Here is a 23,982-nt window from a genome sequence, read left to right on the forward strand (position 1 = left end):
GCAGAAAACAACCTTTCTCCCTCCTCTATGTGACATCCTTTTATATATTGGAACATGGCTATCATATCACCCCTTAACCTCCTCTTCTCCAGGCTAAACATGCCCAGCTCCCTTAGCCGTTCCTCATAAGGCATCGTTTCCAGGCCTTTGACCATTTTGGTTGCCCTCCTCTGGACACGTTCCAGATTGTCAGTGTCCTTCTTGAACTGTGGTGCCCACACTGGACACAGTACTCCAGGTGAGGTCTGACCAGAGCAGAATACAGTGGCACTATTACTTCCCTTGATCTAGATGCTATACTCCTATTGATGCAGCCCAGAATTGCATTGGCTTTTTTAGCTGCTGCGTCACACTGTTGGCTCATGTCAACCCACTTTATATGTGGGTGCCCTTTGCGGGATCATGCATGGGGCTACAGTTCCCAGGGAACTCTCTAGTAGATGGGGGCTGGCTTGCTTCTCAGTGTTGTTATTCAGAGGTTCACACCCAGCCTCAGTAATCAAGTTTCTTACTGGGAGGCGTGGCCAGCCCCATTTATAAATAGGGGGTGGCGCTGACAATAGCCAGGCAGTCGGCTCTGGAGATTCACCCTCCCTACCATCCCTTTGTTTAATATTTTCTTGTTTGCAGGTTAACTTTTTCTTCCTGTTTAGCAGGCGCTGCTACGGTCTTTGGCTGGTCGCTGTTGAAGGACAGGGAAGAAATTTTCCTGTATTGGCAGGTTTTGTCTTCCCCGTAGCAATTCGTCACAACTTTTGTGGCGGTTATGGCCTTGGGTGGAATCCTTTAGTCTTTTCTTCCCTATAATGGCAGGGGAGGGTGAAGTGGTGACTCACCCCCCTGCGGTGGCAATTACAGGGTCCCCTCTTAAAGAGGTTATATAAATGGGTGTCACTGGCCATACATACACTGAAAGGTCATCAGTGAACTACCCTACTTGCAGGGATATGGGCTGGGCTGCCTGCTACACTTACATCTCGCAGAGCACCCCCATTTCCCATTTACCCTGAAGTGCCCCCGTTCCCCTAGCTGGGGACCTGAGAGGGATACACTCCCAAGGCCAAAGCCCAAGGTCTTCCTACATTCGGTAGTTTAATAAAGCTGTGGCCTAATTTCAATTCCATACCACATAGTCAGAGTCTTTATTCCTTCCTTATGATCCCTGGGGGCTGGGGCTGTCGCGCCTGGTCACGCCATGTCTTTCTGCCCCAGCTAGCTGAGGGCCTGCCATCATAGATTCCCATGGATGCTGAGGCTCCTTTGAAGTTCTTTCACTTCCATCTTCCTGGTCGGTCTGTTTGGTCTTGTCTATCTTCAACAGATCTCATAACTGTGGAAACCCACAGAACTGAGGCAAAGGAACAATAGCTTGTAAAATGACAGCAACTGATTGGTTACTCACTTTTCCACAGTGATCTTTATTTCTGCCAAGCGGTTCCTCATACTACCATGCCTCTTCTGCAGTATTTTTTTTAGGTTTGGGTGTAACGGTCCACAAACGGCACCTCCTTTCTCCTGATGCCCTTAACTTTGCCAAGTACTTCCCACAACCAATAACATTGAATCAGCATAGCTGTCAAGCGTCCCTTGTTTGGCGGGAAACTCCCTTATCCCAGCGCCATTTCCCACTGCTGTCCCAGATTGATGATGTCCCTTAAATTTCCCAGGTTTCAAAGGAAGCAGCTCCTCTCCCTCCCTCCCTGCTGGCCAGGGAGGAGGGAGGCTCCAACTGTGTTGCTTGGCTGCGTTGCTCACCCAATAAGGAGTCTAAGAATGACTGGGGGGTGGAGCTTGCATGCCTTGTGCCGATCAAATCGGCCGCGTTGCCTGGGGACTCGCCTTTGCTCGGTGCTTCCCAGCGGAGAGGTGACGGTGGTTTTCCTTGCTGCATCCCCTTTGCCGGGTTGCTGCACTGTGGGAACCACCGTGTGAGGCTTCGTTTGGCTGCTGGCTGGGCTTTCTGCCTTTGCCTTGGAGGGGCTCAGAAGTTGAACATTCCCGTGCCCGGAAAATCACTTATTTTGGCTGCTGATCCCTTATTTTCGAGGCTGCTGGTCCCTTATTTTCAAATCTGTAAGTTGACAGCTATGTGAATCAGCTCCCCCCCCCCACACACACACCCTCTGGTAGCACAGCAGATCTTTGTTAGTGAATCTAATAGGGAGTCAGTTGCCCAGCAGCACGCCCTTTGTCTGCCATTGGTTCTGTTACTCTGATGTCACAGCGTATGATGTCATAAAGAACCATGTGCTACCTTGCTGGCTGTTAATGAGCAACAGGGGAACTTACTTTCCTAATGTTGAGGTCCACCAGCAACCTTTGCTAAACTAAACAACAAAGCTTTGTGTTGATTCCAAGCACTTTCAAACGATGCCTCGCTGTTGAGATGAACTAAACCACACTGGAGCCTTTCTCCCCAGTGCGCCAAGACTAGCACCAGCCAATACTGGTCTCTCTCACAATGGGATGACCTTTGCAAAACTGCAAGATTGTAGGCTTTCTTTTCTCTCCAAAATAAATAAATGAATGTAGTGCCACTGGTTAATTACTTGATGAAAACATTCCTCCCTCCCTCCCTCTCCCTCTCTCAATTAGATTTAATTGAACTGATGTAACTTTTGGACCAGAGTAGACAAATAGGATGGCTACTATATATACTACTATACACTTGAAAGAGAAGTTGCTGAATTACAACTCCTTACCAAACTAAAAACCATGGAGACACCTGGTCTGAATAGAGATATTGATGTCCCATTATATATACTAAAGCTAATTTTGGTCATCTATCCCTTTAAAAATCCCTTGCCCTTCCCTGTGGAACCAACTGACATAACAGTCATCAACAGTTATAAGGTTGAAGTGACCTTCTTCAGAGTATCTGACGATGTGTGTACTACACACGAAAGCTCATACCTTGAAAGCTTATATTTAGTTGGTCTTAAAGGTGCCACTGGAATTATTTTTAAAGATTTTTTTTTCATCTTCCATCTTGATATTTATTATGAGGGTGGCTACTAGTTCAGACTAAACGGGAGAGCTAAGAAGCTGTGGATTTCCACATTCACCATGAAAGCATCTCAGAGGAAAGAAGCCCACATCAGTCCACTTTTAGGTCCCAGAGAGATGTAAAGAAGAACACTTAGACCGAAAAGGCTGTTCTGAACTTGACATGTGCATTTCCTCAGCTGAATGTACAGCACTGGAATCACTTTGTTCTGCTCTTTGCAACGTGTGCTGCAATCAACAGCAACATTTTGGAGAAAGGAACAGAACAGGTTTTTTCAGCTGACTCACCTGAACTGCCTGCCTGAAGCCTTTCAAGACTCAACTTTTTACTATGCCTTGAATGACTCCCAACTAGGGCAGCAGTCCTATACACATTTACCTGGAAGCAAGTCCCACTGAATTCAGCATTGATTATTGGTTCGGAATAGCTTTGTATTGCAGGACAGATTCTGCTGTCTTCCCACAAATACCGGGCAATTCTTCTCCTGATCGTAAAGACTGCTTCTTGGTGTTCAGCACATGGGTAGCAAGCAGTAAACAAATCCAAAATAAACCATTTATTTCCCTTGCATATGTGGGTCAACGAATGACTTTCCATTTGGGTGAGTCACTGAGTTCCTCCAAACCCTTAAGGTGTACTGCAAATGAAAAATGTGGTTTGCATTGGAATGCAGTAATGCATAAGGCTTGCTGGAAGACTCAACTTTCGCTCCTAAGTCCAAAAATCAAGGCTTTTTGACTGTCAGATATATATATATATCCCTTTACAATGAAAGCATAAAACACCCCCTCCTCAAACAAGCATTTAAGCCCAGGAACACGAGTTTGCACTTCGTCTAAGGCCTACCCACCCAGTAAGCCAAAGTGTGTTCTTTCTGGGTGGCTCAGAGAATAGCACATTGCAGTGGAAACACCCATTTATTTCATTTACTGCCATTTATAATATTTTCCACTAGTTGGAGATAATGAATTCATCCATATTTGCCAAGATTATGCAGCTTATTTATTGCCAAAATTATCCAGAATCTTTTTTCCCTTTTTTCTTTTAAAGGAAAGAAGCCATTGCCCATGATTTTCCATGAGTGCCTGGTGGTTCTTTTGGAACGAAAGTTACATCCTTGCTATTAACAATGCATTACAATAGCTTTGAACTCTCCTGCTTGTAGCTGGGACAGATCCCTCAAGGACACTTGCTTCAAGACTTTTAATTGTTTGGGATAATTAAAGGCAGGCCAGAAATCTGGAACTGCCATTAGTTCTCCTCCATGTGTGAAGGCACTCTTTAATAGTCTTCTCACAAAAGCAGAGGGGTATCGGCTCATCTATAGATGATTTCCCAAATTTTAGTTACTCCTCGTTCCTTTTAGCTAAGCCGTGTGACTCACAACAGCCATTCTGCCTGACAAAGCCAAGCAGAATGTGGGACTGATCCCCAAGTTTACTGCACCAGTAAATGCTCAGAAGGAAACCCATGACTTCAATGCATCATTTAATACCTCCAGGCTCACCAATCTGTGCTAAGTTCTCTCTGTGTGTGTTCTTTGCATATGTGGAAACAACTGAGAGTGGAAATCAAGTCCAAACAACTTCTGTAAGACACTGTGATCCTAGATTTCTTGTTCCTCTCGAGGGCACTGCTCCCAACACCCCATGTGCTGAGTTGTTAGTCAGCCAGGATGTCTGGGCTGTTATGGGGTCCAAGGATTACACCCATGGTGGTGGGTGGAAGGACCCTGAGTGAGAGGCAGGGCATGGAAGACCTCCCAGTGTGAGAGGCTGGGAGAGGAAAGGAAAACCCCCAGGTGAGAGCTGGGAGGGTCCAGCACTTTCAGTGGGAGACGAGGATTAAGAATTACAGTGGTACCTTTGGTTACGAATTTAATTCATTCTGCAGGTCCGTTCTTAACCTGATACTGTTCTTAACCTGAAGTACCACTTTAGCTAATGGGGCCTCCCGCTGCCGCCGCACAGCCACCGCATGATTTCTGTTCTCATCCTGAAGTAAGGTTCTTAACCCGAGGTACTATTTCTGGGTTAGCGGAGTTTGTAACCTGAAGCGTCTGTAACCTGAAGCGTCTGTAACCTGAGATACCACTGTACCTTTTCCGGGTCCACCACATCTTTTACCCTTTTACAGGTGGTGGACCTGTAAAAGGGTAAAAGAGTATTGGAAAATAATTCATAATGAACTGGAAAAAAATGTTTAGAAGTACTTTTCAAAAAAACAAAACCAGAGTCCTTTTTGTTGGGGGTAATTCAGACTGAAATTCTCAGGTGTAAAAAAAAAAAGATTATTTTTGTATGCCACTACTGCAGCCAGTGTTTCATTAGCCCAACAATGGAAAACGAGTGAAGTCCCAACTAAAGAAGAATGGCAACTTAAGCTGATGGAATATGCGCAGCTTGCGGACCTAACATATAGAATAAGAGAACAAGAAGAACATATGTTTAAAGAAGACTGGAAAACGTTTATTGAATATATGGGGGAAATTGTGCACACTTGAAAACGTAGGGAGCAGCAAGATAAATTCAACGGATGACGGATGTAATAATGGAATACTGAATGATTTAGTTTTTGTAAAATATGCAGAGATTCATGATATGCAAAATGAACCATGGAAAGAGAAGAAGGGAAATCATTGATATTTTAAGGATGTTTAAATGAGTATTCTAAATTGTAAAATTTGAGAGAGAGAGAGAGAGAGAGAGAGAGAGAGAGAGAGTCACTGAGAAACGACTCTGTTTTCTCTTTCTCTGTTTTTGTTTTTATTTAGATGAGTTTCTTTTATCTCACTATCATGAAAAAACTGCAATAAAATCTTACGGGAGAAAAGACAAAGCCAATGGGACATCTTAGTTCAGCTGGCATTATAATGCAGTTGTAGAAGTCTTGTCAATGTCTCCCAGTTTACTACACTAGGTCCAAACATGGTACTCAAAGGATGCTTTCCAGAGATGCCAGCATAGGCAGTGGAGAGGGATGTTGGGGGCTGCTGTTGAAGAACTGTCGGAGGGCACCATTTTGGCCTACCCTAATTGTCAGGGAGGCAGGCAATGGAAGTCTAGCATCTTGTTTCCTTCTGGGAAATTGTAACAAGGACAGTCCCAAGCCGTATTCTGCTATCGGGGTTGCTCTGTTAGCGTGTGAGCGCGATAGATCTTGCCTCACTGCAGGTGGCTGAAGCAAATGGCCTTTGAGGTTGCTTCCAATTCCATAATCCTATAAGTCTTTCCCTGAAAAAGAAATGTGAGCTGGAAAGATGGTAATAAAAAGTAGAGCAATAATTCTAAACGAAGACAAATAGAGAAGGCTGGCTTTGTGTTTTTTTTTCACAGCTCGGCATTAAAGCAAAGTTAGAGCAGTAAATTTGCACGCAGCAAATTCTTTCTTTCATTCTATTATCATTATTTGCTTTGGCACAGCTCGGGGCTGTGGAGGCAGGAGAAGGAATGGGGCATTCATACCCCAATGGGAATAACTCAGCCTCCAAACCAATACTCGACATTAAATTTTCTGATTCACAGGGCTGGTGTGGATACTGAATTAATTTGCTGCTAACGGGACATTGAGTGGAGATGGAACCAGGCCACAATGAGAATGGAGACATTGCTTTGGAAGTAAATGGCTATGATTTGCAGGGGTGGGAACAGAGTCTTGGCTATTTATAGATTCACAAAGCAGATCTCACTCTGCAACTCTCCTCTGTGCTTCATACAAATTATCTCCTCCGTACGGAAGCCACTTTAATAGATGGGTAACCCTATAGTACAATTCTCTCTTTTGCATTCGACTCCTTCTCCCTCCTGCTTTCTAATTTTATCCATTATTTATTGATTTAAATTATTTATATCCCATGTTCAAAATCAATCCTCAAAGCCACTTACAAATATATACGCACGCACTCACGCACTGACAACAAAACCATACGCACACACGAAATGCAGCAGATCTTTAAACAAGGTAAAGTGATCAGTACAAGGAAAAAACAACAGATTCAAGGATAAAATGCCATTCGAAGGGGGGAGGATATTCCCAGCACCCATCTCAAAATGGGGAGGGAGGGAGCCTTGTTGATCGCATGATGCATTTCCATGTGAACATCCTTGTGAAACTTGCAGCAGAGCTGTTATTCCTGGTTTAACAGGATCGAGATCTGAATCTGCAAAATATCGGCCTCCCTTTTCTTTATATATATATATATATTATTAAATTTTCTGTTTTACAATTTAAAGTACTCATTTTTACATCCTTAAGATATCAATGACTTCCCTTCTTCTCTGTCCATGGCTTATTTTATATATCATAAATCCCTGCATATTTTACAGAAACTAAAGTATTCCATTATTGCATCCATCTAACTTATATACACTGTTGAATTTATCTTAATGCTGTCTACGTTTTCAAATATACACCATTTCCCCCCATATATTCAATATACAATGTCCAAACTTCTTTAAACGTATGTTCTTCTTGTTCTCATATTCTATATATTAAGTCCGCAAGCTGCACATTTTCCATCAGCTTAAGTTGCCATTCTTCTTTGCTTGGGACCTGGCTCATTTTCCGATTTTGGGCTAACAAAACACAGGCCGCAGTAGTGGCATACATAAATAAGTTTTTTTGACACCTGGGAATTTCAGTCTTAATTATCCCCATCAGAAAGGACTCTGGTTTGGGGGGGGGGGAGTACTTTTGAACATTTTTTTCACTTTGTTATAGATCATTTCCCAATACCTTTTTACCCTTTGCTCCTGCAGCCAATCAGAAGCCGCGTCGGACGTCCGGGTTCCAAAAAACATTCGCAAACTGGAACACTCACTTCCAGGTTTGCAGCGTTCGGGAGCCAAGGCATTCACAAACCAAGGTATGACCGTACACTTACAAGTCCACTACAAATGAAAGAATGTACTTTCAACCTCTTTGCATCTCCAGAACTTACCTGATTCAGCCTTGTACATCTTGGCAAGCCTACTCCCTTTTCTGAAATAACAGCAACAGTAATGGTATCAGTAAGAAAAGGAATCAAAATGGCTGCCTATGTCAACACTGAACATGTCTCTCCCACCGAGGCTTTTCTGAAATCCTCCCTCAATCTCCTGAAGGTCAAGCCATGCTCTAGAGCATGTGCTGCAGCATGGGCTCTTATGGGGTAGCTTCCATCTGTGTGCACAGAAGTGCCTTCCGGTCCTAAAAGGGCCTATTTGAACTCTGGTCACTATTGGACTCTGGTCACAGCTAAAGGTGCATAGGGAGCCCTTTTCCACATTCTGCTGAGCCTGTGGAGGGTGAGGGAAGGGCAGTGCGCAGCGGGTGGGACTTGACCCCTTCACCCCCTTCGTACATTCAGCAAACACTCATGTGTGTACATAGCTGCTTGGGAAGATCTCAATTTTAAAGTTTCCCCCATTGCATACTTGAGAGGTAAAGGCAAAGGTCTGTAAAGACCCCTGGAGGGTTAAGTCCAGTCAAAGGTGACTATGGGGTTGTGGAGCTCACCTCGCTTTCAGGCCGAGGGAGCCGGCGTTTGTCCACAGACAGCTTTCCGGGTCATGTGGGCAGCATGACCAAACTGCTTCTAGCACATCGGAACACCGTGATGGAAACCAGAGCGTACGAAAACACCGTTTACCTTCTCGCCGCAGCGGTACCTATTTATCTACTTGCACTGGCGTGCTTTCGAACTGCTAGGTTGGCAGGAGCTGGGACAGAGCTCACCCCGTCGCAGGGATTCGAACCGCCGACCTTCCGATCGGCAAGCCCAAGAGGCTCAGTGGTTTAGACCACAGTGCCACCCGCGTCCCTGCATACTTGAGAGAATTGCACTCAAAGCCTCCTTAGGCATTGTTCAAGTAGTTGCCCATTTTAGCTATGAAAAAATATGTGAATAATATTCATATACTCCTTATGGGTAGTATAAAAGATAAAAAAAAATTAAAAATATTTTCACCATTGAAATAAATTGAAAGGAGGGATCAAAGATGAGGCACTTCGGAAAACATTTCCCTATTTGTCACGAAGAGCTTCGCAGGATAGAAAAAAACAAACACGTGCACATTCATACAATGTATTTTTGTTCAGAATTTGTCCCGAGACACAAGCCAAGCCTCAGAGGTCCCATACCTACTCAACATAAACCACTGTAGCTTCGCAATGAAATCTGAAAACGCAATTTTCATCCAAGAGCAATAGGCCTAAAGAGAATACAAACAAATGAGAGCGAAAATACACAAAGACAATTGCATGCTCAAATATAATCTTTCAAAACAAAAGATTTTGTTTGCGACGTATTCATGGAACATTTGTTCTAAATTGGCTGAGTGACGGTGATTTTTTCTAGTACGGCATTCGTGTTCAGCATCATACACTATCTTTCCTATGCTGGTTTTTTTTACAAGGAAAGGGGCCCAACGTATTGTCGCCACTCCTCTGTCTTGCTGCAGCTCTTCTCGTAGGTGGGAGTTGGATTTTACATTTTTCCCTCCTGTTCTTCAAATCAAAATTGCCCTCCCAAAGCTACCTTTTCACCTGTGGAGTAGGAAACACAGAGGTCTTTTCCTCCTTCAAATGAAAAAGGAGTTTGGTGAGGAGTGATGTGGAGCTGAAAAGGGACAAGAGAGGAAAGGGTTAATTAACCACAAGCTACTCCCCCCCCCCCCATCCACCCTTTTTTCACTCAGATGGAATCTGCCCAATGTCCCTTTTGGGTTGTTTAAAAAAAAAACAACAACCATACAGAGGAAGAACTCTACCATCTGCTGAAAAAAATGCAAAATGAACATTAATGGTGTTTTTTAAAAGGTAGTTTATCCTCTTTTTCATTTTCAAATAACAGCCTAACTGCTACACATTGCAAAGAGGAATTCTGTACCAGAGAAACTCGGAATTTTATTCTTGGACTAGTAGATAACCACAAGACATCTCTCCCAATTTTCCAACCCCAGATACATTTTTCTTCATTTTCAAACTTAAAAGGAGGAATGCTACATTGGCATAATAATCTCACCCAACTCACCAGACCCAAGATGTGCCTCTCTAAGGAGCCACATCAAATAGATGTATGCAAACAGAACTTGGGGCTTGTTCTTCTGAACTGGCTGAGATGGACCTGGTTGGGGCCAGCGGATGTAGGGATGAGGAAATGGGCTTGCTGCCCATTTCTTGGCAGATTCCTAGATTTTAGGAGCTACAGGGAGCTGCTTTTTACCTCTTCCCCATCTTCCAACAGAGAGCTCCCTCAGGGCTTCATAACTTTGAACAGCACAAAACTTCTCCTCCCAGATCTACAGTGGTACCTCGGGTTAAGAACTTAATTCGTTCTGGAAGTCCGTTCTTAACCTGAAACTCTTCTTAACCTGAGGTACCACTTTAGCTAATGGGGCCTCCTGCTGCCGCCACACGATTTCTGTTCTTATCCTGAAGCAAAGTTCTTAACCCGAGGTACTATTTCTGGGTTAATGGAGTCTGTAACCTGAAGCGTCTGTAACCTGAAGCATCTGTAACCCGAGGTACCAGTGTAGTTTCCTCTTGGCTGTTCTACTGCTGCTTTGCCATCAGTTCTGCCTAGTCCATCTCTTCTCTCTACTCTGCATTCAACCTGCAACAGCTAATTGGACTTTGAAGGCTCACAATTGAATTTGGGGTGCCAGGCAACACCTGCATCTACCATCTGCACACACAGCCTACTTTGATCTGGTTTTTTCCTATCCTCTCCTGACCATTGTGACCTCATGAGGATTCTGCCTTCCTGGAGAGAGAGACTGGCCTTTGTGACCTCATGTTGATAGTGGCCAATGAAGGAGAGAGACTTCTCATTGTGTCCTCGTGCTGATGTTGTCCACCTGAAGGAGAGAGATTGGCCTTTATGATCTCGTTCTGGTGCTGATAATAATATGAATGATGAATAATAACACAGGACATTATAGGAACCCGAGGTACTATTTCTGCATTAGCGGAGTCTGTAACCTGAAGCGTCTGTAACCCGAGGTACCACTGTATTTCCCCAGGGGGGGGCACAGACTCAAGGTGCCAAAAAGTTAGGACCGTTGCCATCTCTGTCTGAAAGAGCTTCTGTGCTGTAACAACTAACTAACATACAAAGCTTTAGCAAATAAATTTAGGATAGTATTCAGCTAAGTGTTACTCACTGAAATTAATGGCCATGCTTAAGTCAGGTCCAGTAATTTCAATAGATCTATTCTTCAATTGCAGCAGTATGACTTGACCCCTGTAGGCGCACTCCATTGTCTCTTAAGACAGATGGGTGCCAACAACCATTTTGAGAAAAACTTAGTTAAATACCAGCCCTTAGCAAGTATATTCTGGCACTGAGATTTTGCTGCTCATTGCTTACTAGGGGTTGCCACCTCTGCTCATTCCACTTGCCAATCTGGCCTACCAACTAACCTCCCGCTCCTCCACAGCTGGCCATCCCCTCTTCCCTTTTCACCCCATGAATCCTTGCATATCCCCTCACAGATTGCTCAAAACTCCCCTCAAAGTTTGCTCCACCCAACTTCATGTTGTTGTTTAGTTGTTTAGTCGTGTCCGACTCTTCATGACCCCATGGACCAGAGCACGCCAGGCACTCCTGTCTTCCACTGCCTCCCGCAGCTTGGTCAAACTCATGCTGGTAGCTTCGAGAACACTGTCCAACCATCTCATCCTCTGTTGTCCCCTTCTCCTTGTGCCCTCCATCATTCCCAACATCAGGGTCTTTTCCAGGGAGTCTTCTCATGAGGTGGCCAAAGTATTGGAGCCTCAGCTTCAGGATCTGTCCTTCCAGTGAGCACTCAGGGCTGATTTCCTTAAGAATGGATGGGTTTGATCTTCTTGCAGTCCATGGGACTCTCAAGAGTCTCCTCCAGCACCATAATTCAAAAGCATCAATTCTTCGGTGATCAGCCTTCTTTATGGTCCAGCTCTCACTTCCATACATCACTACTTGCTCCAAACCACCCAACTTCCCTCACAGCTCACCTCAACCCCTTTGAAAGGAGGATGGGAAATGTTTCAGGAGCTGTTTGCCTATCCAAAGGTGGGGGGACATGCTATGCAAAAAAACCAACAACTTTGCTCCAAGGCAGGATGCCCTATATCTTAAAAGAAAAAGGTAAGTCCCCAAAGTTGCCTGCGCAAAAAGATTCCACAAACTGTTTAGGCAGTTTGGTCCTTGGCTGATCTTTTTTAGATTTAGGAATTTATTCCTGATGCACAGCCTAAAACTGTCTCCCCTGTTGTTTAAACCCACTGATCTTTCACCTCTGTTTGGTGGATAAAATGAACATTTCTTTTAAATCCAGGGCATTGCATTTAAAGAAGGAGGAGGAGGAAGAAGAAGAAGAACTCTAACATTTAGAATTTCTTTTTGCAAACTTGGATGACCTGAACTGAAATAAACTTAAAACTAACGGTTTTGCAAACACCTTCTTTTCATTCGGCTCCTTACCTGCTCTGTCAGGGCATTAATTTAATGCCTGTCACAATTCCATGGAAGAGCATAAGCTCACTAAAGCCCACCATATCAGCCTGATCAGCATAGTAAGAAAGATCCGATGAGAATATGATTGTGACTGGCGAGCACAAGGATTTTGCAAGCACAGAAAAGCATGTTCGGTATTAATTGCTAATCTCATTCAGCCAATTTGGCACTGGGACAAAGCAACTGGCCATAGCTAACTAGTGAGGGGACTCAGGCATTATACCAGCTCAGGGCTGCGTTTTCAAGGGAGAAACATTGGGCTTAATCCCAGGTGCCTACTTTCTTTATAAATATATTAGCACGATAATGGGAGGCTTTTAAATGGGATTATAACTACACGGGCAGCTGCTCTGCTAGTCAAGGGTGAAGCACGGTTGACAATACAGTTTAAGGAAATGAATGGGAGGCTAAGTGGCCAACCTGTGGCTCTGCGCACGCGAAGAACCTCATTGCTTAGCCATAATTGGATCATGTTGCATATTTCAATAGAAAACCAAATATGCTTAAAGAAATCTCTTTGCCTATGCTCATCACTCACTGCGGCTGCTGTTTCTGGGGCTCATAAGAGCCTTGCAATAGACAAATCGAGAAGCACAGATCTTTTCACACACCGCAAGCATGTCTGAAAGAGGGGTGAGAAGGGGGTGGCTTTTGCTTTCAAATGGCAGAACTAAGAGAATGTAGTCCAAGCTGAGCAGGCCTTGGGCTTTGATGCCCTCTTTTTCTTTTGCAAACTCCGCAAAGGTGCTAGGATCCTTGAGCTGCATGCATTTCAAAACTAACACATGATCTATAAGTATAGATGATATTCTAATAAATGGCACAATATTGTCCATGTGAATAGACAAACAATATCACAGATGCATTCTGTGTCCAAGGCAGCTGTCTACCAGCTCCATCTGGTACGCAGGCTGAGACCTACCTGCCTGCAGACTGTCTCACCAGAGTGGTGCATGCTCTAGTTATCTGCCGCTTGGACTACTGCAATGCGTAGTGAAGGTGAACCAAGAACTACAACTAATCCAGAATGCGGCAGCTAGACTGATGACTGGGAGCGGCCGCCATGACCATATAACACCGGTCCTGAAAGACCTACATTGGCTCCTAGTACATTTCCGAGTACAATTCAAAGTGTTGGTGCTGATCTTTAAAGCCCTAAAAGGCCTTGGCCCAGTATACCTGAAGGAATGTCTCCACCTCCATCGTTCAGGCCAGACACTGAGGTCCACCTCCGAGGACCTTTTGGTGGTTCCCTCACTGCAAGAAGTGAAGCTACAGAGAACCAGGCAGAGGGCCTTCTTGGTAGTGACACCCACCCTGTGGAATGCCCTCCCATCAGATGTCAAGGAAATAAACAACTACCAGACTTTTAGAAGACATCAGGAGGCAGCCCTGTTTAGGGAAGTTTTTAATGTTTGATGTTTTATTGTATTTTTAATATTCTGTTGGAGCTGCCCAGAGTGGCTGGGGAAACCACTTTTATTTTTATCATCATTATCTGTGGGCAATAGAACTGCTGAAAGTCAGTGAGAATGCAAATGGTGTATATAATTTATCAGAGATTCATGCCAATGCAGATGCTGGTGGACTACAACTCCCATCATCCTCGATCATTGGTTATCCTGGCTGGGGCTGATGGGAGTTGGAGTCCACTCACAACTAGAGGTACACAGTTGCCCACACTCTCTAATATTTATGCAACCCATAGATTCCAAAGGGAGAATACTGGCACTTTCAAATGAGGAATTCCTTCAGACTTCCTGTTCACTCACTCAGTGTATTTGACCCCCACACCAGGGGCAATATATTATGATTTATCACCAGTATGCACAGCTAATATGTAGAATCTCATCCATCTACCTATCACATTTGTGCCCTGTCTCCTTCAAAGGAACAGTGGGGCTCACCTGCGCTCAAGGTGTTTGCTGGCTGTTTGATAATGTGAAGTTACCTGTATTATTTGGCCCAGCTGGTGTTTACCATCACCTGCGGATTCACTTCAGTGTGGCAAGGGAAAGGTTATGAGGCTGTGGAATGAGTTGCTGACAGACTCTTAAGGCATATGAAACAGGCATCAGGCAACCAGACTGTAAGAGGATGCCCTGTTGATTTATACATCTAATTCACCCTGCAAGAAAGAGGAAGATTTTGAATGGTGCAATATTTCATATTTATTGAAAACTTGAAAATATTGCTAGTTTTTAGTTTGAAAACCGTGGGGTGTTTTTAGTTGTTGTTTTTAAAAAAATCAAAACTTTTTAAGGTTGTGGTGAAAGCATAAATTTAAACTAGAAAAGATACAGCAGGAGGAGAGACCACCAGGGTAGACCATAATTGCAAAGCTACCCATTAAACTGCATTTGAGCTCTGATCTGATACCCGGGAACTCGTTTCAATGATCCAGCAAAATTCTTAACTCACTGGCTCACAAAGAAAGTGTTACCAATTAAGCGAAAGAAACTGTAACAGTCAGTTTTAATTACGCAAGAGATTCGCCAATCCATCCTCGGCTCTAGCTGACGATTTGACTGGAGATGTCTGGAACCAATTTACAGGCTTTTAATGTTGCGTCTAGACTTTAATAAGTGGTTAAGGACTACGCAGTTCTGTGTAAGGATCAAAGTAGCTCCAGTGCCTAGGTAGAAATGGACCAGCCACCATACAAGTGGTACACATCTATGCTACAAAGTCTCCTCTCCTCCACAATGCCTTTCGAAAAGTTCTGGCTATATGTTTTTCAATGTTCAGGGTCTGTACCCGTGCATATCTTCCAGAATCTGCTGTAAGGGCCGGCACATTCGCATGGATAGATATTCCTTTTTGCTCTGAGATGAACAGAAATGTGTCACAACCGCGTACTAGTAATGGGAACTTCTTTTGACGGTTTTTATAATTTAATATCTTGACTGCTGCACTTTTGTGCATGTTGTGCTGCAAACACTAACTGGACTTTGGAAAGAAGTTAGAGGGTTCTAGGACCCTGCCAGAGACTAGGGAGCAGAAAATACTATTTATGTATGTCACCACGGCTGCGCGGATGTTATTGTACCAGAGATGGAAAGAAGATAAAGTCCCGGCCGGAGAAGAATGGCAGATTAAGTTGATGGATTATGCCGAAATGGCTAAAATGACCGGAAGAATCAGAAATCAGCAAGACCAAAATTTTAATAAGGAATGGGGGAAATTTATAATTTATCTTAAAAACTATTGCAAACAGCTAAAATTGTTAGTAGGATTGAATAACACTTGTAGCTTGATGGTGAATTTTGGACATAATGGAGATGTAAAAGATTTGGATTGTTATGAAAGATGCAGGAAGAAATGATTAACAATAGGATGCACAAAGGGGAGGAGGGAAGTCCAGGAGATTCTTTGGAATCTTGTTTTTATGTTGTATGTTGGATATGTGATTGTAAAATTTTAATCTGAAAGACCATACACACACACACACACACACACACAGAGAGAGAGAGAGAGAGAGAGAGAGAGAGAGAGAGAGAGAGAGTAAACAGTGGTACCTTGGGTTAAGAACTTAATTCGTTCTGGAGGTCTGTTCTTAACCTGAAACTGTTCTTAACCTGAAGCACCACTTTAGCTAATGGGACTGCCGCACTGCCGGAGCACAATTTCTGTTCTTATCCTGAAGCAAAGTTCTTAACCCGAGGTATTATTTCTGGGTTAGTGGAGTCTGTAACCTGAAGCGTATGTAACCTGAAGCGTATGTAACCCGAGGTACCACTGTATATTAAAAGGACCCTGCCAGAGACTCGCACCTTCTTCCCAAAGCCTGGCTTAAGCCAGCACCACAAAGGCTCAGAGATGGGCGTCAAATGTCCTCACACAGTGCAGCATATTACCAAAACTCCAAAAAGAGAATATTGGCACTTAAAAATGAGGAATTCTTTCAGACTTCCAGTTCACTCATCCAGTTCAATCACCGAGCCTGGCTTAAGCCAGGCTTTGGGAAGTAGGCACTGCAGGCTCCTAGAGCCCTATTAACCCTCTTACTTTTGGGTAGCTGGAATATATCGTACTGAATGGAGATACGAGTCAAACCTGTTGCTCCATCCACTTTTGTCTCTGGCCCCACCAGCCACTGACATGCGGCCCCTGGAAGGAGGAAATGTGGCCCCTGGCCTGTAAAAGCTGCCCCACCTCACTTTGTTGGAAATGAAATCCACTCATATATTAAAAAAAGAGAAATCTAGAATTTTAGAATAGCCATGACCGTGCAGAATCACGTGCCACCACCCCATGGTAGCAATAATGACATTTTCACAGTGAGTGGAAACCCAGAAGTCACATCCGCAGACAACAAGGTGAGTTGATCAGATATATTTTCCTCTTCTTCTTCTTTTTCCTACTCCAGTCTTCCTTTTCCACCTGACTCTCAACATTCTGTGGTGACAGAGCGTGCTGAGTAATCAAAGGGCTTATTTTGCCGGAAAGAGGGAGCCTTCCTACCTTTGATTTCTACAACATTTTCTTTTTGTGCTTCTGTTTCTGCAAACCTCCAAGTTCCCCCACGCACAATGATACCACTGTCTCATTGCTCATTGGTCTCGCTTTGGCTACAAAGCCATTGGCACTTTGGGAATGAGTTCAGCATTTGAGTGATGATGATGATCTATCTGCTCAAAGGTAGTTAGCCATCTTATCTGAACAGACTTGCAAATGGGCCTCCAATCTTCCATAGATCATTACACAGAAAACGGGCTGCTTTTCATTGACCGAGATCAAGCAAGTCCTCGGTCAGTTGACCTTGAACATAATGACTTTGGTTGGAATATTGCAGGTGAAACTGATCTGAACAAATACAGAGTGACAAGTCAGAAAGGGAGATCAGCCTTAAAAATTAGATGTCTCTTGTCCACATCAACAAAACTGGCAACAATTCCAACCCCACCAAGTGTCCCTATTTTCCAGGGACAGTCCCGGATTTACAGACGCCATCCCAGTTTCTGATTTGATCCCAGAATGTCCCGCTTATCCTTAGGACGTCCCTATTTTCATCTGATATTGGAGGGTATGGAGTTATGCAACCCCCCAAGCCAAGGCGATAAGTAACTATACAAGACATCTGAAGGCCCCCCGCATAGGAAAGTTTTTAATGTTTAATGTTTTACTATGCTTTTATGTGGGACGCGGGTGGTGCTGTGGGTTAAACCACAGAGCCTAGGACTTGCCGATCAGAAGGTCAGCGGTTCGAATCCCCGTGACGGGGTGAGCTCCAGTGGCTCGATCCCTGCTGCTGCCAACCTAGCAGTTCGAAAGCACGTCAAACTGCAAGTAGATAAATAGGTACCACTCTGGCGGGAAGGTAAATGGCATTTCCTTGCGCTGCTCTGGTTTGCCAGAAGCGGCTTAGTCATGCTGGCCACATGACCCGGAAGCTGTAAGCCAGCTCTCTTGGCCAATAAAGCGACATGAGCGCCGCAACCCCAGAGTCGGTCACGACTGGACCTAATGGTCAGGGGTCCCTTTACCTTTATGCTTTTATATATGTTGGAAGCCACTCAGAGTGGCTGGGGCAACCCAGTCAGATGGATGGGGTATAAATGTTGTTGTTGTTAAGAGCCAGCGTGGTGTAGTGGTTAAGAGCGGTGGACTTGTAATTGGTGAACCGGGTTCGCTTCCCTGCTCCTCCACATGCAGCTGCTGGGTAACCTTGGGCTAGTCACACTTCTCTGAAGTCTCTCAGCCTCACTCACCTCACAGAGTGTTTGCTGTGGGGGAGGAAGGGAAAGGAGATTGTTAGGGGGAGAAATGTTGTTGCTGTGATTAAATAGGATGTCCCTATTTTCATCCAAGAAATGTTAGAGGGTATGCAATTCTGAGCAATAAAAGTGTTTTTCATATGCATTTTTATAGGGTTGTATTCATTGCGGTGCTTTCTGCTTTCCCAACGGGACAATCTCCCCAGTCCTCTCCCTGTGTACACTTTTGGGGTTTCTCCCCACCCGCCAAAGCAGATTTGAAGACATGCCTTTTGATGTGGACTCTAAACACTGGCCTAGAATCCATTTTCAGCTACATCGCTGAAGTTTCCACACATTGCAGCGGCCACTCCTATCTTGCCTCGTTTGCCTTTGTGTGCCCGGAAGAAATGGAAAGATGGGTTCTGAAGTGGGATGTGAATGGAAATTACCCTGTTACTAAGAATAAACTGGTCTTATTTAGGCACAGAGGAGACGGGGGAAGGCTTTAAAAAGCCACTAGATGACAATGGTTTTCTGTTCCCAAAGACCTCCTTTGACTCCTGTGCTAGGAAGTGTCCCCGGCAGGTCTCCAAATGTTCGGTTTGCTCAGCAGAGCACTTTGGACGAGCCTGTTTATTTTTATGCTTCACCTTTTGTCCCATTGCTCCGTATTATATATTTATACCCTAGCACGTCTTTTTCTAGCGCTTCCACTTTGCTCTTTCTTCGTGACTCCTGTTTGCTTTTCCTCGGCATCTTTTGTCGAGCTGCAATTAGCCGCAGCCTCATAAATCACCGCACAATCCTCTTTGCTGGCCTGGACCTGCTGCGTCAGCCGTCAGTGATCTTGCCTTATGATTAAGCTGAATCGGGCATTAATCTTTGTTTGAAATAAGCTTATTGATGACTACTCTCGCCAGTAGCCGTTAAGCTGTTTGCAAACAAAAAGTTGAAGGCTCTCAGTGACCCAGGAGGAGATAGTGTGGCAGGTGGATTTAATCTCACGTTTGCTCAACTTTGAAGAGTAAACACGAAACTCTACCTGATCCTCTTTTGGCTTTCTAAGTGAGCTTTCAGCTGGATTTTATGTGTGCACAATTGCTTGTTTCATTTCAGCATTGTAAACTAGCAATTATGAAGAGCTAACTGCTCGGCTTCGCCATACTTCAAGTACCAAGTTGGTGCATTAATTCTATTTCATTAGAATATTTACAGACTAACATTTTGGCCATAATTCCCTCTGGGCAGTGAGCAAAACAGTTGCCATAACAAATGAAATACTGGGTTGAATGAGGCCCATTCGGTTCAATTTCCATTCATTATGAAACAAATGCCAAGAATAATGAATGGGTATGAAAGGGGTTTGTTTTCGCTACCCCATTCATACTCATTCAATGTTCTTTCAGTGATGAGGGCCTTCACCTTCTCTGGCAGTTGTGGAGCTCCTCTTGGCTGTCACATCCTGGCAACTACCATTTTATTTTCCCAGAAGACCCTAGGTGTTGTGTCATTCTAGGGAAATTTGGCAGGTAGGGAATGGCAGCTACCTCTCCTCCCCAAAGGAGACTATTCTTAACTTTTTCCTTAAGATAAGAAGAGGATGCACCTATACCTGGCACTATCAGAGGACTTTTGATGTTGCCAGAAGCAGCAGCAAATCCCCCACCCCAAAAAGCAAAGCGAGGAGGGGGCAGACAACATAAATGTAAGTATTAAAACAAATATGGTTCGTATGAAGGAATGGAGAAGCAAACGGGACTAACAAATGGACAATGAAATTGTTCTCATCTTAATAATGAAACTGAATGAAATGCAACAAAACCACACTCCTTTTAGGTGTGTCAAATTAGCTGTACCCCATACATCTTTTCCTTCAAGGAACCCCTGCTACCATTAAAAGGGTGTTGCAGTGTAACTAGCCTAGATATTCTGGCTTCGTGACTTTCCAACAGAAGGAGGCTGTCCACAGTTAGCAGGCCTTAACGCAGATCCAGCCTAAATGGGAAGCTATCTCCATCGTGCTGTGCAAACACGGATGCTTCTGTGAATGTGCCCCATCTGAAACTGGGGAGAGCCTTTATTGCTCTGGTTGCATAGCAACAGATGCTGATAAAGAGCACCAACATCATAAATCTGGCATCAACTTGCCCCTGCTTCCCAGTGTGGAAAAGAAATAGTTTGTCAACTAAATGAGACTACTAGAATGGATGGATTTTGACTCTGTTATCAGTCTTCAGTGGAGCCCTGGGGTTCATGCGCCTACATTATTTACTTGGGTATTATCGATAGACCAGCCAAGTCAGCAATGGATTGGGTCCTTTTGAAATTCAAGATGCAACTGGAACAGAGAGAGCTGCTTTTCACTGCTTACTGCACTGCCTATCTTATCCCTATCGGGGGATGTCAAATGTTGAACCTGGAACCGTCTGTATGCAAAGCAGTTGTTCCACCACTGAACCACAGCCTTTCCCCACAAACCCACATGAGGTAGACAAGCCATCCATGGTAGCTTTGTCCTTGCCACACTTCTTGGTCTTACAATATGTGAAACTATGGTGCAAGAACCCATAGAAACTGAAAGCATGGTGCCTAGAACCATTTTCTGTTGTCCACATTTAACGTGAGTGTGTGAACTCTTCAGTCATTTTGTCGAATTGTATTCTGTGCTGCAACCATTCTAGGTGGCAAGTGCATTGTTGGGTAGATGCTAGACCATGTCTTGAATCCTTTAGTAGTTTTCACAAATAAAAGTAAAGGACCAATGGATGGTTAAGTCCAGTCAAAGGCGACTATGGGGTATGGTGCTCATCTTGCTTTCAGCCTAAGGGAGCCGGCATTTGTCCACAGACAGCTTTCCGAGTCCTATGGCCAGCATGACTAAACTACCTCTGGTGCAACGGAACACTGTGTCGGAAACCAGAGCGCACAGAAACGCTGTTTACTTTCCCGCCACAGCGGTACCTATTGATCTACTTGCACTGGCGTGCTTTCAAACTGTAAGGTTGGCAGGAGCTGGGACAGAGCAACGGGAGCTGACTTTCCTACAGAAATCAAAAACAGGGGCAGTACTATCTTTACAGTGATGTTTGCTCTTAAAGGGATAAGAGCAGCAGTCATATATTGCAGGATGTCTGCTAGACATCAGAATCTGTTTACTTTTGGATTTCAGATTATTGGAGTTGTTCTACTAGTGAACTGATACTCCTCATTCCTAACATCAGATTCCCTCCAGTGTTAAACATGAGTATATGGAGCATTGTGTTTTGACGCTGGAAAAAAGGCCCTCTGTGCTCAAGTCCATTGATAAACTAATCTCCCTTTTATTTCCTCCTCTTTTTCTTTTTCTCCTATTTTTATAATGAGACCCCAAAAGAAGAAAGCAAGCAGCTGGTGCTGGAAGTGAGCAAGAGACACCCCCCCCCGCTCCACCCACCGGGGCCACTTTCCCCTCCCTCCAACTTCCCCCCTCTCCTTTTTAATAAATCATTGTAGCAACATTGTGACAGGTCCCTGTTATCCGAGGGGCTCTAGCAAACATCTTTTCTTCCAGCCTCTATTCACACGGCTGCCAGGGCCGCAGGAGCGCAGGCAGGAAACGGCCTGTAATTCAATTAGAAAAGCAAGCATGAAGTCAATATTCATTGCGGCAAGCCAGGAATCATGTGGCACAATGAAATGATAATGAGGATGTTCACAAAGGAGATAAGCCGGGCGATAAGTTTTTAAATGAGTTGCTGTGACATGTGACCAGTGTATAAAACTGGCAATCGCACGGGGACATATGGGTATTGGGCCTCTGGGGAGTCAGTGCCATCCTCTGCCATATGCATCTTAGGCAGACGGTGAGCTTTGGAATCCAAGGGAATCCCACCATTCAGCTATCCACCTCGTGAAAGGGGGATGGCTGGTCCTTGAAACACACGGTACACCAGGGGAGACATATGCTCTTCTGGATCAATGGCCGCAAGATGTTCCGTGAACCATAAATTCACCGTGGGTAGGAGAAATTTGGAAAGCCTGAAGTGAGCACAGGGCAACAGATGTTGCATGTGGGAGCGAGTGCTTTGGAGTACGTTCACATGCCACCAAACTGGCCCTGGACAGCAGATTCCAGCGGCTCAGACTGATTGCACCATCTGTGTAGCCCACAACCCTAGACCAAGATGGTAGGGAAGGCGACTGAAGCCATGTGCCCTAATAAAAGGCTTGCAGGGACATGAAGGTTGCATGGGCAACCCATAATCAATTGCATCCCATAGCTCCATGGCAAACAACTGAGGTCCAAGTTTGAGCCCCAGCATCTCAAGTTAAAAGGATATTGGTGGGATAGGCCTCTGTCTGCTTGAAGGGGAGCGGGTGGCACTGTGGTCTAAACCATCAAGCCTCTTGGGCTTGCTGATCAGTAGGTCGGTGGTTCAAATCACCACAACAGGTTGAGTTCCCATTGCTCTGTCCCAGCTTCTGCCAACGTAGCAGTTTGAAAGCACACCAGTGCAAGTAGATAAATAGGTACCGCTGCGGCGGGAAGGTAAACAGTGTTTCCATGCGCTCTGGTTCCCATCACGGTGTTCTGTTGCACCAGAAGCAGTGCTCAATTGGAGCAAACAGCAATCGGCAGAAAACCCAAATTGACGTTTTCTCCAATTAAGTGCTAAATAACAGGTTGGGCACAGAGCTTTTAAGTGAGGACCTGTGCCTGGAAAAAGCAGAGCAATATTTCTGGTGTGCTTAGAAAAAACATTTATTTTTGCAGGTAACATTAGGTAGGTATATGTTCTGTTTAATTTGTGTGTGTGTTTGTGTCACCAAATAGATATTGTTGGTTCTTTTGACCAAAACTTTAGAGAATCAAGATATTTTAAAGGAGTATTCAATGCAATTGCATGTTCGGGGACTTTAAAAAATACACTCCGAGCCTAAGATTCTGATTCCTCAGCTGAGTCATGTGTTGATCAGAAAAAAGGTCAAATGTCCCTATGTAACTCCTGCCAGTAGCAGCTGGAAATTATGACACTACTTCCCTTTCTTGTCACTTATTTTAGAGGCAGTGCTGTTATGTATCAAAGCTGAAGCCTCTAGCAGTCAGAATGCCCAAAAGATTTTCTCAGCTCCATCTAGTCTCTCAAAAGGGTTTTTGAAAAATGGCATGAATCTTCCTATTCATAGTTTCACACAGACATTATCTCAAACAGATAATTGGGGAGCCATTCGAGCGTCGATTTAAACAATAATCTGTCAGGAATTATGTTTACCCCTCGGTGACACAATCGGACATTCTCTAGTTATTATGGAGTGAATGGTTTGGGAAGATTAGCCCAAATCTACTTAATGTTTGTAGCCCAAATCTAACTTCATGTTTGATTTCCATGTTAGGACAGGGAATGGGGAACTGGTGCCCCCCCCCCACATGCTATTGTTCCCTGTTCCACATTCCCTGTTCAGGGAAGTTTTTAATGTATGACATATTAGTGTATTTTTGGTCTTTGTGGAAGCCGCCCAGAGTGGCTGGGGAAACCCAGCCAGATGGGCGGGGTATAAATAATAAATTATTATAATATTATTATTATTGGACTCCAGCTCGCATCTGTCCCAGCCGGCATGGCCAATAATCAGGGATGATGGGATTTGTAGTCGGACCACATCTGGAATGCCACAAGCACAGCCAGTGGGAAGAATATTAAATATCATGGAACCTTCCTGCCATTTAATACCAACCCATCCTGCTATGGGTGGTTTGAAAGAATTCTTGCAGGGACATGTGGAGGCTATGTTCTGTTATCATGGTGACAAGCACCTCC

The 23,982-nt window shown here is 44.3% G+C and overlaps 1 protein-coding gene across 1 annotated transcript in view; it reads right to left on the reverse strand.

Moving 5' to 3' along the window:
* LOC310703545 (uncharacterized protein) overlaps positions 1 to 10,957 on the reverse strand; it is a 165,873-nt gene extending 154,916 nt beyond the window's left edge. Inside the window, exon 1 of the transcript XR_014524233.1 lies at positions 10,634 to 10,957. The gene's annotated coding sequence lies outside the window, so the exon portion shown is untranslated. The remainder of the gene's footprint in view (positions 1 to 10,633) is intronic.
* Positions 10,958 to 23,982: the final 13,025 nt, after the last annotated feature.

Source organism: Podarcis liolepis, assembly GCF_965112155.1.
Source record: "Podarcis liolepis genome assembly, chromosome: 3".
Lineage (NCBI taxonomy): Eukaryota > Metazoa > Chordata > Lepidosauria > Squamata > Lacertidae > Podarcis > Podarcis liolepis.